The 12,551-nt window shown below is 50.5% G+C and overlaps 1 protein-coding gene across 1 annotated transcript in view; it reads right to left on the bottom strand.

Moving 5' to 3' along the window:
- JAGN1 (jagunal homolog 1) overlaps window positions 1-11,120 on the bottom strand; it is a 35,211-nt gene extending 24,091 nt beyond the window's left edge. The window contains exon 1 of the mRNA XM_069206154.1: window positions 10,900-11,120. The gene's annotated coding sequence lies outside the window, so the exon portion shown is untranslated. The remainder of the gene's footprint in view (window positions 1-10,899) is intronic.
- Window positions 11,121-12,551: the final 1,431 nt, after the last annotated feature.

Below are 12,551 nucleotides of genomic sequence, written 5' to 3'. Positions count from 1 at the left end.
TGTGTGTCACCAGCGTATGACACGATGTTCATTCTGTGGCTTCTGTCGACGGCTGCTAATGGGGTTATGTATATGCTGAAAAGAGTTGGACTCAGAGAGGATCCTTGGGGGACTCCGCGGCTGACTCATGTGGGTTTAGATGTATAGGGAGGGAGCCTGACTTTCCCCCTTTCCCCTGACCCCTCACCCACCCCCCCCCCCGAGTTCTTCCGGAGAGGAAGGAGTGGATCCATTTCAGGGCTGTTCCGCGGATTCCTACATCTTGGACAGCATAATGTGCTGTGGGAGACCGTCAAGGCTGCTGAGAGGTTGAGGAGTATGAGTGCTCATGTGTGGCCTTGGTCTAGAAGCAATCTGATGTCATCGGTGGCTGCAAGAAGAGTTGTCTCTGTGCTGTGGTGCTCGGACTGGGAGCTGTACAGAGAGTTATTGACCTCGATGAAATTTTGTAGTTGTGTGTTGATGGCTTTCTCCAGTACTTTGGCCGGGTAGTGTAGCTGCAAAATGGGCCAGAAATCCTTCCGTTCTGATGGGTCGGCCGAGGGTTTCTTCAGGAGGGGACGTACTTCAGAGTGTTTTCAGTCCTCGCGGAAGGTACCCATGTTGATGAACCGGTTTATCATGTGCCGGAGCTCGGGGGCAATGGGTGTGCTGGCTCTGATGTAGATGTGGTGCGGGAAAGGGTCCGTGGGGGCTCTGTAGGGGGTGCTGTTCATGATGCTTTCTGTTTCCTCTGTGGTGAGCGTGGAGCAGCTGTGGATGGTCTGGATGTATTCTGTGGGGGTGAGTCTGTCATAGGTTCTGGTGCTGGGTTGGTTTTACGGGAGGAAGCTGTCAGAGGTCTTGGATCTTGCGGTGGAGAGTTTGTTGCAGAGGTCTTGCAACAGGGGGATGCTGGTGGCTTCGGCGGGGGAATTTGTGAACTTGTTGATGACTGAGAAAAGTTCCTTCGTGTTGATCTGTTCGTGGGGTGCGTTCTTTATGTGTCAGAGGTGGATAGCGGTTGCGGATCAGGTGGCGAGGTCTTCACTGGTTTGGCTATTCCTCCATTTTTTCTCTAGGCGCCTGTGGGTGCGTTTGAATTCTTGGAGTTCGGTAGTGAACTAGCTGGCTTTCTTTGGTATGTGCTTGGCTGACGTCAGACAGATGGGGCTAGAGTCTTGTTGCATTCGGTGATCCATGCGTTGAGATTTTGCGCTGCGGTGTTGGCGTCATCAGAGGGAGGCGGGAGGGATTTGGCGAGAGTTGTGTTGAGTTGCTCATTTTGTTACATTTCCTGTGGAGGGTTGAGGGGGGCACAGATGCGGCTACCGGGTGCGGTGAGGTGAAGTGTAGGCAGCCTTGGTCGGTCCAGTCTGGGGTGGAGATGTCTCAAAGGTAATCCGTTTGCTTAAGGTGAAGATGGGGTCCAGTGTGTGCCTTGCAATGTGCATGGGCATCAGCTATCTGAGGCCGAGGGTGGCGAGGTTGTCGAGTAGGGCGGTGGTGTTTGGATCATTGCGGTCCTCGAGGTGGAAATTCAGGTAGCCGAGAAGGAGTTAGTCGGACGCCAGGGTCTGGGGATGGCATGGTCTACAATGGGGATGGCATGGTCTACAATGAATGCTGGATGGGGGCCGGGTGGTCTGTAGACCAGGGTGTCGCGGATGGAGGAGTTGTGATCAGTTTGGACCAGGAAGTGAAGGTGTTCCATGGTGGTGCACTATTCTTCTGAGTGTCCTTGATATGTAGTGAGGACTTGTGTACAATGACGAGTCCTCCACCCGGTCCCTCCTTAGGATGCTGTATCTGTCCGGGATGGCGATGTCTGGTAGAGAGGTGGGGTTGGTCCAGGTCACGCTAAGGAAGGCGATGGTCGGTCGGGCAGTGTCGTTCAAATACCAGAGTTCGGTGGTGTGCCTGTGGAGGGAGCGGATGTTCAGGAGGAAGCAGTTGAAGGGGTTGTGATGGGTGTTGGTGTTTGCAGGTGTGGAGAGTACCTTCTTGATGTGGCCGGCACTGAAGAAGGACCGTGGGCATCCTTGGGGGCTGTGGTGCAGCAGTCGCTTAGACGTTCAGTGTTGAGGCAGTGGAGGGTCATGGCGTCGTAATGGATGCTGGCCATGGGATGCTTGACGGAGATTCACAGTTCCTGGCGCTGGTCGCGACAGGCTTGCCTTTGGCACGATGCGGCCACCATTAAGAAGGGGATGGAAGCGGGGTGTCCGGTCAGATGGGAGGGTGGGAAAGGCGCTTGGGGGTTGGGGAGTAAGCGTGGCCACAGGGAGGGGCAGTACAGAAGGACAGAAAAATAAAAAAAAGGAACAAAAAGGAAAAAAAAGTTGAAAAACGAATGAAAGAAAAAAAAAAAAGGCAGAAGTATAGAAGCAGGAGTAAAGGAGAGATAAAGAGAGATACTTACTTGTTGATGGCCACTAGACTACCAGGATGAGGGGGCAGGCAGGAGACTGCGGGTGGAGAGGGGCTACAAACTCGAACTGAGCGTCAGGTAGACTCTCAGTTCATCCCAGGCAAGGCAGCAGCAGCCTTAGGAGCTGGGGAGGGCAGCAGACGCTGACCAGGAGGTCACTGTAAGTCATTATAGTGGGTCCCTTGAACAACAGTGTCCAAATATCAGTTAATAAAGCCATGGCAAAGGCTCTGGGACCCCTCACTAAACATTTTAAAAGTTTTGCCTTCCAAAAGGGCTGGCTCCCCCCTCTCACGTCTTTAGAGGACCTGCAAATCCCTCAGGGCAAGTCTTATAGGGAAAAGCTAAGTCCAAAAGTGGCCTCAGACAGAGGCCTATGAAAAGCTGCCGGCGACAGTCAGGGACGACCATGGCTATAGCATCTCCCAGGAATGGGATGATTTGCTGGATCCCCCCAGGCCCACTGACTTGGACTTTTCGCCCACAAACCATAGTGACAATGATAAGGACAACATTCCAAGTCCTGGTAAAATACGATGATCCGAACACCCCCCAGAGACTCACCCCAAAACTCACAAAGTACTAACGTTCAACCCTGAGAGATCATTCACCAGCGATCCTCCAGTTGGACCCCTCCAAAAGAAGTGGCGGAGTACATCCAGGAACACATCAGACAGTTCCGACGTAGAAATGCATGCTAGACTTCGCGCCAAATGTCCCAGGCCTGATCAAGCAAGGAAGGTCACAGAGACCCCCAGAAGTGGACCCACAATGGTGACCTCCCTAAAGAATGGGCTAAAGACCCAAAGAAGGGCCTTGACAGACATTGGCGCTCATGCCAGGACATTTCCAGACCTTTTACAAAAATGTTGGAACTGGCCTTTCAACCCAAGGAAACCAACGCCCCCCATAGACCCAGACATTCTGGTGGGCTGAGCGCAGCGTGCAGTATGCCCAATAGAAAATGCCAATGTGGTGATCTCCACCGAACGCAACTTAGTGATCTGGAATCCTCTGAAGCAGAGTCAAGGGCGCAGGAACTCTTCTTGGGTGCTCCTTTTATTAAGGACCCAGGCAAGTTTGATGCAAGATTCAGTTCCATTGACAGAGCACAAATGTCCTTGAAGAAGGTGTTCCGCAACACTCTTTTGCAGGGCTGGAAGACTGCAGGGCCAATCGTCAGGCTGTTTCTCCCATCAGGGTCCCCAGCGAGATTTCTCCTACTGCGGACACGGTAATGGACAATACCAATCAGCCGACAACACCTTATAACCCACGTGTTCTTCTGGAGGACGTCAACGTCTCCGTAAGGGGTACAGAAGAGGTCAGCAATGAGCCTCCCAAGACGCCACTTACTCAGGTGAGAATTATTCCTCATTCTGAAGTAATTTGGGGGGGGGGGGGGGGAGGAAACATTAAAAGATCGTTTTTGAAAAATTGGCAACTTCTGACCCATGACACCTAGGTTCTCGAGGCTATCCAGGGCAACAAACTGGAGTTTTATCGTACCCCCCTCTCAAATGTGTCCTCCTCTGGAACTAAATCTTTCCCTGCAAGATGCCATCTCAAAAGAAATTCAATCACTCTTGCACAAAGAGGGCATTGTTCTTTCTTTTCCTCAACCTGGAACTTCATCAGCACCATATTCTTGGTAGATAAGAAAGGGGGAGGATCCTGTTTAGTCTTAATACTAAAAGGACTTCAAGATCAGGGTAGTATACAGGCACTTCAAAATGAAGGGGATCCATCTTTCACAGGACATTCTGCAAGAAGGTGATTGGATGGTCTGCTTGGACCTGAAGGACGCATGTTTGGCGATCCCCATCTATCCTCCTCATAGTCGATTTCTACAATTGGTTTGGCTCGGACATTGCTTGGAGTTCAAGGTCCTTCCCTTTGGGCTCTCGTCAGCCCCTTTGTGCTTAACCAAGTTAATGAGACCTGTAGTAGATTCTCTTCACGCCGGAGGAGTGAGGTTGATCTATACCTTGATGACCGGATTCTTTTGGCCCAAGACCCACAACTGGCGAGTCTTCACTTGTCCTAGACAATTCAGTTACTCCAAGATCTTGGATTTCTCATCGAACGGAATTGTCTCTGATCCCCTTGCAATCTATGTAATTCTTGACGTTTCAGGTATATTTGATTAGTTCCCAGTTGATTCTTCGGGCCCAGAAGATGTGGAATATAAAAAAGGAATTGAGAATGGCAGTAAGAAAACAAATGATCTTGTTGAGGTGTCTGGCACGGATTGTGCGCCTCTTGGCTTCATCCATCGAGGCATTAATTCTGGGGCCCCTTCATTACAGGGCCCTTCAGAAGCTCAAGATACTGCATTTGCAGAAGGGTCTGTCCTATTCTGATCAAATTCTCCTGTCAGAGGAGTCCAGGACAGAAATGGCGTAGTGGCTCGACCACGTGGATTGCCTGAAATGGCATGGCGATATTTGGCAGCTCCCTTAGATGTTGTTCTGGAGTCGGAGGCCAGCAGATGGGGCTGGGGAGCCCAGTGTGGATCAGTGATCACAGGAGGTAGTTGGTCGGAGATGGAACTTCATTTCCACATAAACTGCCTGGAGCTCCTGGAGGGATCTTTCGTATTCAGGAGTCTTTCCCCACATCAGACAGATTGATGCATTCTGCTGGGGATAGACAACATCTCAGCAGTCCGGTATATCAACAACTTGGACGGTACGAGGTCTTGGTTGTTAGCAGAGACTCTCAAGGATTTTTGGCCTTTCTGCCTTCAACACAGGATCTTTGTCATAGCGGAATACCGTCTGGGAAAGAGGAACTCAGTAGCGGATTGGCACTCCTACTTTCGCCAAGACTTTAGAGATTGGAGACTCCACCAGAAGGTCTTTTCATATCTTAACCACAGGTGGGGACCTTGTTCAGTGGACCTTTTCGCCATGCAGGTGAACCTGCAGATTCCACTGTTTTTCAGTTGGAGGCCGGTTGAGGAGGCAGCAGCGATGGATGCATTCCTACAAGATTGGTCTCTCCATTGGGTGTATGCGTTTCCCAGGATCAGTATGATTCCGAGAGTCCTATCTTAGGTGTGTCGTCAGAATGCAGAGATGGTGTTAGTGACTCCGATCTGTAGAGCACAGCTGTAGTTCCTGATGGGGGTGTTGCACAACAACACTAGCGCCAACTTGATTCCTGTTTGGCACAATCTACTTCGGGGCCCAGTGGGGACCCCTCATCCGTTGATCCTATCAAGTCAACTTCGTTTGGTAGCCTGGAGGGTTTTCAGAGTCGTTGGGAGATGCCAGGCATTTCTCCACATGCTTACTTCTACATCAACCAAGCATGAGTACCTGGCACCCACAAACGTTAAATTTCAGTATGGCGCCCATGGGTGCATTGGTGGGCGGAACTAAATTCAGATCCCTTCAGGGCAGATATCAATTTGGTGATCAATTTCCTTCCTTCTTTGGCAGCCTCTTGCCTGGCTTATAGGTCCATTAACAATTATAGGTCAGCCATCTCAGCTGGACATCTTCCTATTGCAGGGAAGCCAGTAGGAGAACATCTTGTAGTGTGCGAACTCATGAGGGGCATACCTCTTTGTAAACCTCCTCTACCCAGATATTCTTCCCTTTGGGATGTTAATGTTGTTTTATCATTCTTAGAAAAATGGCCGGAGGAAAAAAAAGCTCTCCTGCAAACAGCTATCTCCCAAGCTGACTATGTTGCTTTGCTTGATATCATGTAAAAGGGGCTCTGAAGTCCGGGACCTCGAATTTGCTGGCAGGTGTTTCTCCTCCAAGTTTCCTTCTCTATTTCTAGATGGACTAAAACTAACTCTAGGACAATATTGTATCATGCATTTCCTTTGAACGCCAAGTTATGTGTGGTACAATGCCTTAACGCTTATATGAAGCTGTCACAAGTGAATTTAGAGGAGATCCTGGAGGACAAGTTCTCATTGCACTAGAGAAATTGTTTAAACAAGTCGCAACTTCCACTTTGGCTAGATGGATGCGTTGGTTATTGACTGAAGTCAGTATTGATGTTTCCATTTTCGGAGCTAATTCAGCCTGAGGTTCTGTGGCTTCAAAGTCTTTCACACTGGACTCAAGATTAGAGGATATTTTGAGAGCGGCGGACTTGTCATTGGAATCGACATTCAAGTTCTTTTACTATTAATCGATTGTGGAAGTAGCTTCAGTGATTATAGCACAGAATTTTCAATTTATTAAGGACACAGAGGCAAGGATTAGCTCACCCTGATATCAATATACTGTATCTGTGTAAGGCCTAAGTATGTTTTTTCTTATTACCATGTCAGATTGTCCAATGTTGGGTTCCCGCCCCATACATAAGAAATTAAAATGATGAGATTTTAGCTATTCAATACCGTCCGATACAGATTGTTTTCTCGGAATACGGATATTATGGCTTCTTTTTCTGGCTTCACGGGTAAAGACCAGAAACAGAGCTGAGATGGCTAATTTCGCCTACGATGTTTTTGCCTAGTCGGTTGCTAGAAGGCTTTTGACCGATTCTTGGGCGTTTACTCTTCACATTCCCTGTTGGATGTGGCTTCCTGAAGAGCCTTGGTTCTTTTCTAGTTGACTTTGGCTATTTTGTTAAATTTTCCTTAGAAGTTTATATCTTTATTCTGCAAAGAAAAGGGACACAAAAATACTTTTCTATACTCATAAGGACAACTATTATGTGATGGGGCATGTGATATGGGTGACATATGGTTTCATTGGTAATGTAGGTTTTATTTATTGTACTGTGGTTGGCTGCTGAAAATTTACAGTAAAGAGAGAGAAGCATAATCCTTGCCTCTGTGCCCTGAATAGAACTTAAAATTCTTATTGTGTGAGCTAGAAAACGTTTTACTCTCTTACTTACAGCCATTAATGAGCTGCAAAAGAAAAGCCAATTGGTGGCTGTGAAGAAGGGACTACAGCAAAGGAAGGGTCCTGCACAATGCAGCTTCAGGAGCAAGTTCAGCTGTTTGGATGCAAATTCAGCCACCTGCAGATAAACTGCCCAAAACGTGTAAAGGAAAAAACATGCTGTGGACTAATCCTGGGCACCTATTTATTTCTTCCATTAAGCCTTTTTCAAAGTGCTGACATACTGTAAGATAAGTGAACAAATGAACAATGATTTGCCAAGGATCAAACACTGTTTTAAATCAACAGATCAAAAAGATTGCAACTTACTGCTACATGCTGTGAATATTGTACATTTAATAACACATTGCATGTTTGTTAATATATCATGACAAAGGGGAGCACTTCTGCTCTCCTCTGGGTAATACCCAGTCCATTTTTAACTGTACACTTACAATCATCTTTTACAATTATACTAAAAGCACCCTATATTGCCAAAAAAGATCAGGAGAATAAGTTCAAAAGTGACTGCCCAAAAGAATGCAGTTTGGCCATATGGAAGGTCGGTAATAAAAATGTGTACAGTGGTTGAAGATTCCAACTAGTCCACAGCTATGGTGGCAGTGTTTCTAATGGGGGCAGGGACTAGGGGCAATCCCTACCCAGGGAAATATCACTGTACTGGGACATGTCCAGCTTTAGGATCCGTTGCAAACTTCAACCATATCTGGGTGCAGCAGTAAGCGGAGATATATTATCAAATATTTCCGGTTCAACTGCTAAAATGTTGCCACTGGACCGGTGTTGCGGCGGCGAGTTGTTACTAGGCAGTGTGCTTGGCAAATACTGGCATCTACCGCTGGTGTTTTAAAGCTTAGGGCGATTTGGATACCATTGTCTCGTCTCGCAAAAGTAGTAATAGCAAGCTTTCTCCAAGAAGTGGCAAGGGTCTCAGAACTCAAATACAGTATGAGTAATAAGCATACTTCATGAGCTCAGTCTCCAACCAAGTTACGCTTTATAAGATGGCCTGAATTGGAAGAAGCATATCTAGAACAAAACCTCAAAAATGCTGTGTAACTCATAGTCCCCCACTGCCCAACAAAATTGTTCTTATATCTCCATATGTGCATGGTGTCCTGCCAAATAAGAATGAAAAAAACTGACCACCCTGGCCTCATGTGCTATCACTGCACCGCATCAGTGCGAGCCACCCGTGTCTCAACAGCTTTCAGGGCACATCAGTGGGAGGAGGCTCATGCTTTATGAGTTCCCAGGGCTTAGCTCACTATTAGGCTATACGTGTCTCATCTAGCCCCAGACCCCAGCATCTGGGGAAGGATCCTTGTGCCTCCACTGCTCCCAGTGCGATGCATCAGTGCAAGGCCTCTCCTGCCAGTGACTGGGAAGGAAGGGTCCTGCAGGCTTTGTCACAACAACGTGTCGGCCTCTCCTACACCTTACATTCACAAAATCACATCCAACCAACAACGAGCAGTAAAACTGAAAAGGGAAAACGAAGTCATGGCCGCAGATGAAGGAGAAGTAACTCATCATAAGAGGGGCTGCAGGCGCCCTAGCAGAACAGGGGGAGCAGGGGGAACTGGCAGAAGAGAGTGCAGGGGCACATGCAGGAGAGGGGGTGCAGGGTCAGAAGAAGGGTGCAGGGGCACTGGAAGAAGAGGGGGTACAAGGTCAGAAGACGTGTGCAGGGCCACAGTCAGAAGAAGGGTGCAGGGCCACGGGTAGGAGAGGGGGTACAAGGTCAGAATAAGGGTGCAGGGCCACGGACAGAGGAGGGTGCAGGGCCACGGACAGAGGAGGGTGCAGGGCCACGGACAGAGGAGGGTGCAGGGCCACGGACAGAGGAGGGTGCAGGGCCACGGACAGAGGAGGGTGCAGGGCCACGGACAGAGGAGGGTGCAGGGCCACGGACAGAGGAGGGTGCAGGGCCACGGACAGAGGAGGGTGCAGGGCCACGGACAGAGGAGGGTGCAGGGCCACGGACAGAGGAGGGTGCAGGGCCACGGACAGAGGAGGGTGCTCAGGAGTAGAAGAGGGGTGCAGGGGCACTAGAAGAAGAGGGGGAGCAGGGGCACTGGCAAAAGAGTAAGATTGAGGAGTAGAAGAAGGGTGCCGGGCCACGTGCAGAACAAAGGTGCAGGGGTAGAAGAGAGGGGCACTGGCAGAAGAGGGAGTTCAGGAGTAGAAGGGGGTGCAGGGGCAGAAGAGGGAGTACAGGGGCACTGAAAGAAGAGGGGGTGCAGGGGCAGAAGAAGGGGGCACTGGCAGAAGAGGGGTGCAGGGGTAAAAAATGGGGCTCAGAGGTAGAAGAGGGGTGCAGGGGCAGAAGAAGTGTGCAGCTCCCCCTCCGCCACCCTCGGGTGAAGAGAGAAAGGCCCTAACCGTCCTGAAACCCCCCCCGAGTCAGTATCACTGCTCTCACCTCCAGCAGCGGTTGTCCAGCTCCTGACCTGCTACCGTCCACCAAGGGCAGAAGAGGGGGTGCAGGGCGGAAAAAGGTGCGGGGCACTGGCAGAAGAGGGGGTGCAGGGGCAGATGAAGGGTACGGAGACAGAAGAAGAGTGCAGAGGGCCCTGGCAGAAGAGGGGGTGCTGGGGCAGATGAAGGGTACGGAGACAGAAGAAGGGTGCAGGGGCACTGGCAGAAAAGGGTGTGCAAGTACAGAAGAATGGTGTAGAGGAGAGGTGCAGGGAGAGAAGAATGGTGCAGGGGGCACTGGCAGAAGAGGGGTTCCGAAGTACTGGCAGAAGAGGGGGTGCAGGGGTAAAATAGAGGGTTCAGGGGCAGAAGATGAGTACAGGGGCAGAAGAGGGGTGCAGGGGTACTGGCAGAAGAGGGGGTGCAGGGGCAGAAGAGGGGGTGCAGGAGTACTTGCACAAGAGGGGGTGCAGGGGCAGAAGAAGGGGTGCAGGGGTAGAAGACGGGTGCAGCTGCCCCTCCGCCCCCCTCGGGTGAAGAGAGAAAGGCCCTAACCTTCCTGAAACCCCCCTGAGTCAGCAGTACCGCTCTCGCCTCCAGCAGCTGCTGTCCAGCTCCTGGCCCGCTGCAGTCCACCGAGGGCAGAAGAGGGGGTGCAGGGCGGAAGAAGGGTGCAGGGGCAGATTAAGAGTACGGGGACAGAAGAAGGATGCAGAGGGCACTGGCAGAAGAGGGGTAAAAGAGGGGTTCAGAAGTACTGGCAAAAGAGGGGGGGACAGGGGTAAAATAGTGGGTTCAGAGGTAGAAGAGGGGTGCAGGGGCAGAAGAGGGGTTCAGGAGTACTGGCAGAAGAGGGGTGCAGGGGCAGAAGAGGGGTTCAGGAATACTGGCAGAAGAGGGGTGCAGGGGCAGAAGAGGGGTTCAGGAGTACTGGCAGAAGAGGGGTTCAGGAGTACTGGCAGAAGAGGGGTGCAGGGGCAGAAGGGGGGTTCAGGAGTACTAGCAGAAGAGGGGGTGCAGGGGCAGAAGAGGGGGTGCAGGAGTACTGGTAGAAGAGGGGGTGCAAGGCTAAAAGAGGGGGTGCAAGGCTAAAAGAGGGGGTGCAGGGGCCCCTCCGCCACCCTCGGGTGAAGAGAGAAAGGCCCCAACCTTCCTGAAACCCCCCCGAGTCAGCAGTACCGCTCTCACCTCCAGCAGCAGCTGTCCAGCTCCTGGCCCGCTGCAGTCCACAGAGGGCATGGACGGGAGACCGACCGACAGCCTGCGGGGCGGCGCCGGGAGAGACCGAGGCTGCAGGGGCCGCAGGAACAATGACTGACCGGAGGAGAGGCCAGCCAATCAGGTGAGAGAGCGTCCGCACCTGCACCGGAAGTTACCGCCCCTGCTGCTGCTCCGGAAGAGACCGCCCCCTGCGGCCGGAAGAGACCGCTCCTGCTGCGGAGGCCAGCGCTGTCACTGCAGCACCGGAAGCGGCTGCCCCCGCTGCACCGGAAGTGATAGCCAGGTAGTTCTTCCGTCATGTGTGTTTTCCATGTGGCGGTGTTGTAGGCTGCAGTCCGCTGTGGGCGGGGGCGGCGGGTCATAGGCGGAGCCAGGGCTGTATCATCGGGAGGGAGCTCCGCCCGCAGGGGTCTGAGCTCCCTCCAGCCCTTGGATCCGCGTGTGGCCCGGGAGGGGAGGACAGGCAGAGACACACTACCGAGGGCCTGTGCTTAGCTCCATCTCTTCCTCCCGCAGAGGACCGACGGCAGAGTACCGTTACCGTAGTATTAGCAGCAGCTCACCCGTGTCTGCCTCTGGGCACCCACACACCTTTAAATGTAGCTTCCAACATGGAAGTTATACCTTCTCCTATGGGTCCCTGTTTTCACTGTGCGCGGCTGTGACGCTGTAAACAGGTGTGTGTGATACTGTGAGGTACACTTGACTCCAGGTGGAAGAAAGTAGTTACCGGCTGGTGTACATGCTAACAGACCCAGGCGTGGGACTCTTGATTTTGGGAGCCCCTAATAGCTTCATTTTTGCTACCTCCCACATAAAACTGCCTTTCCTTCAATGTGGAAAATACATTCCCTGATTATATATTTTTTTATTTTTAATTCTCCCACTTTCTAATTTTAAAATGTTGGCTTGTATGCCTTGCAACTAGTTATGTTTCTGCAAATCTCTCTTTATGCCACGCAGTGGTCTTGAGACTGGTGGTGGTACAATAATTTTCAGAGTGGGATGCTGCCGTCAATGTTACATTGCTACAGTCGTATCGACTCAACAATCCAAACATTTCACAGAAAACAAATATAGCAAACGAGTGGTGCCCTTTTAGAAGGAAAGTGTTAATGGTGTAGTATGCAGCTGGTATTGCTCTTAGGAGCACAGTGTCACACACATATTACTAAAACATGGGGAGGCACCACACACTCATTTACTGACATCACAGTTTCCATTGAAATGATCAGTTAATTTGCACAGTTGTGCAATTGTGCTTTTAATACGATCCATTCAACAGATAATGTGTCGATTGGTTTTCAAAAAATGTTATTTGTCAATCACCAAGTAAACGGGCGTGATTTGTTTTATCTAAGTAAAATCTTTGTTTCCATCACACTTGAGTTTAAAAAGAACATGCTTTATGACTGTATCATTCACTTACATATATTTAACAAGGGTGTGGAATTCCTCTAGCCAGACACACAGGACATATAGTTTGGTGTCCAGGGTATCACATTTTCATGTTTATTTCGTCCTTGAAACATGTAGGCTCAACCCCCTGCAGCACAAACCCTTTAGCAGCCAGTTTACAGTACCGCATTATGGATCAAGGAACAGCATTATCTGAAGTT

Source organism: Pleurodeles waltl, chromosome 9 (assembly GCF_031143425.1).
Source record: "Pleurodeles waltl isolate 20211129_DDA chromosome 9, aPleWal1.hap1.20221129, whole genome shotgun sequence".
Classification (NCBI taxonomy): Eukaryota; Metazoa; Chordata; class Amphibia; order Caudata; family Salamandridae; genus Pleurodeles; species Pleurodeles waltl.
Note: the sequence above shows the minus strand (reverse complement) of the source record. Positions and strands in the feature narration are given on the sequence as shown.